Source organism: Mandrillus leucophaeus, unplaced genomic scaffold, assembly GCF_000951045.1.
Source record: "Mandrillus leucophaeus isolate KB7577 unplaced genomic scaffold, Mleu.le_1.0 Scaffold178, whole genome shotgun sequence".
In the NCBI taxonomy this organism is placed as follows: domain Eukaryota; kingdom Metazoa; phylum Chordata; class Mammalia; order Primates; family Cercopithecidae; genus Mandrillus; species Mandrillus leucophaeus.
In genome coordinates this window covers 2,803,211-2,809,667 of record NW_012101787.1, presented here as the reverse complement: position 1 = coordinate 2,809,667, position 6,457 = coordinate 2,803,211, and the positions used below count along the sequence as shown (strand labels likewise).

Genomic DNA, 6,457 nt, shown 5'->3' with positions numbered 1-6,457 from the left:
CCAGGAAGCGGAGGTTGCAGTGAGCCAAGACTGTGCCACTTCACTCCAGCCTGGGTGAAAGAGCAAAACTCTGTCTCAAAAAAAAAAGGATGTAAATCTCCCATGAAATAAAACTTTCCATTTCATTAGTCACCTGCCTCCCTCAAACTCCCATTACACATTGAAGCTGCTGGTGCAGTACTGCATTTATCAGGGTATATCTTGGATTTGCTTACATGATTCTTGATTCAGCTACTGGATTCCAAATACCTGTTGGAAGACACTGTTCATCCCTGCCCTAACTGTGTTTTCTTAGTTTAGACTTAGTTTGTTTATTTGGCCTTCATTAATCACAGGACCAAACTAACAGCCAAGGTTACTCACACCTCCCCTGTGATCCAGAGCCTGCTCTCTCAACCACCTCCTTATCTGACTCTTTCACGCAAGCCAATATTTTCCCAGCCCTGAATCAACCCAGGGCCAGGTCCCAGACAACTAGGGATAACAGTGTCCCAAAGCCACTGAAATTATTCCAACCGGCCATTTCTAGGCTCTTTCCCTTGTCTCTTCTTGCCTTTCCTGTGAAAATCCCAGTAATGGCTGTGGCCAAGGCCTTCTGACTCCTTTCTGCCTCCTGACCAGCACTGGTGCTTACCCCAGGCTTTGCATGGCCTGAGATGCCTCTTGTTTATAGGTCAACTGTGAGTAACTTTAATCTTTGCTTTCAATAGCATTGGCCTCTCAGATGTCACTTAGTCACCTTTATAAACTACGACCCAGGCACAAATCAACTTCTCTGTTGACCACAGCCTAGCACCATACCTTTGGACAGGTAGATGAAACATGTCTGTTGAATAGAATTTTTGAATACCTCTGAAGTGGAAATGGTCCCTTCAGCTCACATTGTGGAAATCCTGAGTGGGGACTCTTCACCATAGGAGTGAGGGCCAAAGCATTAGCTGAGAACTGGGGGTGACCAAAGGAATGAGGCAAAATGACCAGAACAGCCAGGCGCAGTGGCTCATACGTGTAATCCCAGCACTTTGGGAGGATGAGGCAGGAGGATTGCTTGAGCCCAGGAGTTTGAGACCAGTCTGGGCAACATAGCAAAACCCCCATCTCTACAGAAAATTTACAAAAAAAAAAAAAAATTAGCCACTGTTAATTCTGAGGCAGGAGAATGGCTTCAACCCGGGAGTCAGAGGTTGCCATGAGCCGAGATCACACCACTGCACTCCAGCCTGGGCGATACAGCAAGACTCTGTCTCAAATAAACAACAACTAGAAAAACCCCCAAAAAACACTGTATTAATTCTTTAATATATAAAATCCACCACAACCCCATATTTAGACGTGCCTATAGGCATGGTGGCATGCACCTGTAGTCCCAGCTACTCAAGAGGCCAAGGAAGGAGGATCGCTTGAGCCTGGGATGTCAAGGTTGCAGTGAGCTGTGATTGCACCAATGCACTCCAACCTGGGCAACAGAGTGAGACCCTGTCTGAAGAAAAAGAAAATGGCCAGAAAATGTTAGAAAATGTCTAGGCTCTCTTAAATTCTTTGTCAATTTGTTTTAAATCTGTTGGGAGTTTTATTTCTGCTTTTTCTGTGTTCTAACTTAAACCCAGCTAACCATCCCAAAACTCATTGGTTAGCCTCTTATGGACCTGAATGACATGTATATCAAGCAGATGGCATGCTATTTGTGTGTTTTGTTTAATCCCACAAAAATCAAAACTTCTAAAGCAAATCAATCAAACCGTGCAAATAAGAGCGACTACAGAGGATAATTAGTGGTTTGTAGGAAGGCCACCCGTAAACATGAAATACAAGTCCGAGAAAAGAAAATAAATCAAATGAAAGTCAGCTTATCAGCCACAGTTGAAAAATAACTGTGAAAGTCCAAAGCCAGTGTCTTATCTAGCTGGAACAATTGGTCAGTGTCTCTGAGGCCTTGGTAACTGTTGCAATGTTTCCTTTCTCCGACCCCCTCCCGCCCTGCCCTGCTAATTTAATGCATTTTTCCCAGTCGGCGCTGATAAGATCCAGCAGGATGTCCTGTGTCATCTGCACTTGCCATCCCTAGAGGCTCCATTCTTGCGTGGGTACCCACAGCAACTTCCTTGTAAAAGAATGAATTGAGCACTACTTTCAAGTCAGCAGGGAACTACGTGCACTTTTTAGTTGTCTCAAATTAGTGGATGTATGAATTATTTGTCCGCATCTTTTTACAGTCTTCCATATAGTTCTAGATGCCTGGAATGTGTATTAGAACTTTTGTTGAAACCACCAAATACCTGTAGGTTGCTATAACTAACTGGTCACAGATGTAGCATTAAATCCACCCCAAGTTTTTTTCCCTGCAGCTACAGCATATGCCGGAGCCATAGTTTTATACATCTTGGAACAGACGCTATTCAGAAACAAAACCAATACCTTTTTTAAAGCAGTACTACCTTATTTGGGGTCAGGGGCTACCTATTTATTTTCCAGGGGCCTATTTATCAGTAGGCACATCTAAATATGGGGTTATGGTGGATTTTATATATTAAAGTATTAATACAGTTTTTTTTTTTTTTGAGGCAGAGTCTCAAAAAAATCGCCCAGGCTGAAGTGCAGTGGCGCGATCTGGGATCACTGCAACCTCCCCCTCCCAAGTTCACGCAATTATCCTGCCTCAGCCTCCCGAGTAGCTGGGATTACAGGCATGCGCCACCACGTCTGGCTAATTTTTGTGTTTTTAGTAGAGATCAGGTTTCACCATAATTAGCCAGGCTCGTCTTGAACTCCTGGCCTCAAGTGATCCATTTGCCTCGGCCTCCGAAAGTGCTGGAATTACAGGCATGAACCACCACGCCCCGACCTAAAGTATTAATAAAAATGTAGAAGAATATTTCCTAGTTCTTCTAATTATTTGCTGTGACCTCACATGACAAATTGTCCTAATATTATCATTATTGTTGTTTTTACTTTTCCCGGCTCCCTTCCCAGTGAAGTGTAGTATCAACGAGGCACTAGCACACGGGAAACCTCTGGAAATGGTGACAGACTGTGGACTGTGAGGACAAAAATCTTCTAATGTTGAAGTCATTGCAGGATGGTAAATCTGATTTCAAGCCACGTGATGTACAGTTTTAAGGGCTTAATGACTATGTTTAAGAAAATATACTTAAAAGTTAAGGCCAGGTGCCGTGGCTCACAGCTGTATTCCCAGCACTTTGGGAGGCCGAGGTGGGCAGATGAGCTAAGGTCAGGAGTTAGCGACCAGCCTAGACAACGTGGTGAAATCCAGTCTCTACTAAAAGTACAAAAATTAGTCCAGCTACTCTGGAGGCTGAGGCAGGAGAATTGCTTGAACCTGGGGGGCAGAGGTTGCAGTGAGCCGAGATCGCGCCGCTGAACTCCAGCCTGGGAGACAGAGTGAGGTTCTGTCTCAAAAATAAATAAATAAATAAATAAATAAATAAATAAATAAGTAAAGTTAAAAGACAAGTTTTTTACATGTAGATTTGAAACACTAACTACATTGATATGAACACAATAAAAAGGAATTCTGACACTAATACAGTATCGCTTTGGGAAAACAAAATATGCTCCTCTTCCTCATAAAGGCAGGTGAACAGAGGTTAATATTATAAGCTCCATTCATTCAATACTCTGTTCACGTGAGATTATAATCCTAACCTCAGGAAGTCTTGACGAAACACTTTATGGTATTTCAATAGTTTTAAGTCTAAATGCTTTTTTAGAAAACCTGAAAAGGCACGTGCTGTTTGTAATACTATTCTGGAAGGAAGGAAAGAAGGAAGGGCAGGGCAGGGCCGGGAAGAAGGGAGGAGGGGAGAGGGATGTAAATTAGAGGCATGTAAATTAGAAGCCATCTGAAGCTAAGAAATGAAAGAAAAAGATGAGAGGCCATGAAATTCCTTTAGTTCATAATTAACACTCTCTGTTCTTCAGTAATGTGTATTTACGTAACATCCCCATTTTCCAGATTACATGATTTATCTTATGTTTTATGCTATATTAGACACTACGTCTACTGTATCTCAATATAAGTCTATGCCTTCCTGCAGCATTTGTATATCCATAAAAATCTCATTCATCACACCAGATTGCAAGTTTTTAATAGAAGACATCTGATGACAATGGTTATTCACAAAATAAACTAAGACTGGAAATGTCATAGTCTGAATCTATGAAATTATAAATCAGTAAATTTATGGATCATTTGAAAAGAAAAAGAAATACTGGTTGGCTGTTATTATTGGTTAGGAAGCTAGAGGTAGGGCCCACAAATCTTAAACTATTTCTGTTTTTTTTTTTTTGAGACAGAGTCTCACTCTGCCGACCAGGCTGGAGTGCAATGGCGCCATCTCAACTCACTGCAACCTTCGCCTCCAAGAGATTCTCCTGCTCAGCCTCCGAGTAGATGAGATTACAGGTGCCTGCCACCACACCTGGCTAGTTTTTGTATTTTTAGTAGAGACAGGGTTTCACTATATTGACCAGGCTGATTTCGAACTCCTGTGTCCACCTCGGTCTCCTGAAGTGCTGGGATTACAGGCGTGAACCACCGCACCCAGCCACAATTTCTTTGATTCTAATGTGCACCAAAGTTTGAGAGTCATGGGGCATGACCAGTACTAACTAACATTCACTTTACAGGGACAGGTTCTCTTGGGAACACCTGGTCACTCGCCCTGTAGATCTCAAGAACTACAAAGCGATTGATGGCCCCATTTGGGGAGCTGAATGTATTCACAGTAAAGTGCTTCCCAATTTCCCTGTTTATCAGGAGGTAACATAACCCGGAAGAGGAAGAAGTACGTAGGCTTTGGGGTCAGACAGATTTGGGTTGGATCTCAATGCTGCCATTCATTGTGTGTCTTCAAGCAAATGACCTCATGTCTCAGCCTCAGTTCCTTACATGATAATGATCCACAGTCTGGTTAGGAGAATTAGATATTTGGTGAAACCGTTTAGTACAGAGCCAACATTCTATAAGCATTAGCTGTTCTTATGCTGCCCCCTCCATGAAGTTTGTGTGAGAATGAATGAGAGAAACGCAAAGCACCTGGAACATCATGGCACTCTACAAACGGGAGGTGGCTTCCATTTCTGGGGACTAAATAGAACTAATGAGCAGCTCCCTCATTTACGGAGAACATGGAGGGTTACTATTTCTATATTCATTTACTTTTTGTGGGAAAAATATTACAGAGATGGAAGGTGATTAAGAAATTTTAGAAGGACCATTCCATTTAGCATTTGCAATGGACAGGATAGCAAGATTGTCCCTTCCTTCCTTCCTTCCTTCCTTCCTTCCTTCCTTCCTTCCTTCCTTCCTTCCCTCGCCACCCCCCCCACTTCCTTCTGTAATAGTACTGCAAATAGTATGTGCATTTTCAGGTTAAAACAAAGCATTTAGACTTCTTAAAACTATTGAAATACATAAAGTGTTTGGTCAAGATTTCCTAAAAGGCAGGGTATTTAGAGCTACTTCCATTCTGCCAGGGAACCCAGATAGCACAAGACTGCAAGATAACACTTTAATGAGAAGATTCTTATGTAACGGGAAATGTGAGCTTAATCTGAGCATATGGCTATGAGTGCATGTGCGTGCATATGTGCATGTGTGTGTGTGACACCTGTGTGTGAAGAGGGCAGTAAAAGCTGGCTTTTACAGTTTAGAAGAGTAGTCTTGGTGTTGGAAATCTTGGCAACAATGCTATGGACAAAATATCCCTCTGATGGTAAATTCGGAGTATTCTTTGAGGCATATAGGATACATTTACATCTCCTCCATTGGATATTGACACACATTGTACCTGTGGCTAAGACATTACTTCACTTCCTTTCACCACTTCTTCCAAGTTTAATTGGAGGATGCCAAGCAGGCAACTGGCCAAGCAGAGAGGAATGGGACCATATTATAAACTCACTGAAAGATTCAGTGATTTCAAATCCTCAGCCAACCTAGCTATCCGGGCCTGGCTTCCATATGTTGCCAAGCTGATAATATCCCCCTCACAGATCGGGAGTCATGAGGGTTGGTGCTAATGTGCACAGCTCTGCACCCACCTAAACACACAATGACGACTTCTAGGCAGAGACAACAGGACCTGCAGCTGTGCTCACCTCCAGCTGCCAGCGATCCCCTCATGGGAGGAGAATTCAGAGGAGATTGAGTGCTTTCATTGTGGTAGGGCTGTAGATGAAAGGAGAATTCAAAAAGGGTCTGGAAGACGTGGTTATACTCCTCAGAGGTAGGTAGTGGTAGAGGAGACCATGAGGCCTGTGTTTCCTATGGCATGGCCACCATCCCACACAGGACTGCTTTCTGATATAGGAAGGAATACCTCCTTTCCATCCCCCATGTTTTACTACTGTTTTTTGTTTTTATAAGAGACAAGGTCTCCCTCTGTTACCCAAGCTGGACTGCGGTGGCACCATCTTAGCTCACTGCAGCCTCAAC

The 6,457-nt window shown here is 43.0% G+C and overlaps 1 protein-coding gene across 2 annotated transcripts in view; it reads right to left on the bottom strand.

Annotated features, from left to right (window-relative positions):
• The window catches only part of KIAA1462 (KIAA1462 ortholog), a 116,443-nt gene that overhangs the window by 56,461 nt on the left and 53,525 nt on the right, over window positions 1-6,457 (bottom strand). The window contains exon 2 of one of the 2 annotated variants that reach the window (XM_011977327.1): window positions 1,359-1,480. The exons of the other annotated variant lie outside the window; for it this stretch is intronic. The gene's annotated coding sequence lies outside the window, so the exon portion shown is untranslated. The remainder of the gene's footprint in view (window positions 1-1,358; window positions 1,481-6,457) is intronic. 2 annotated transcript variants of the gene reach the window in all.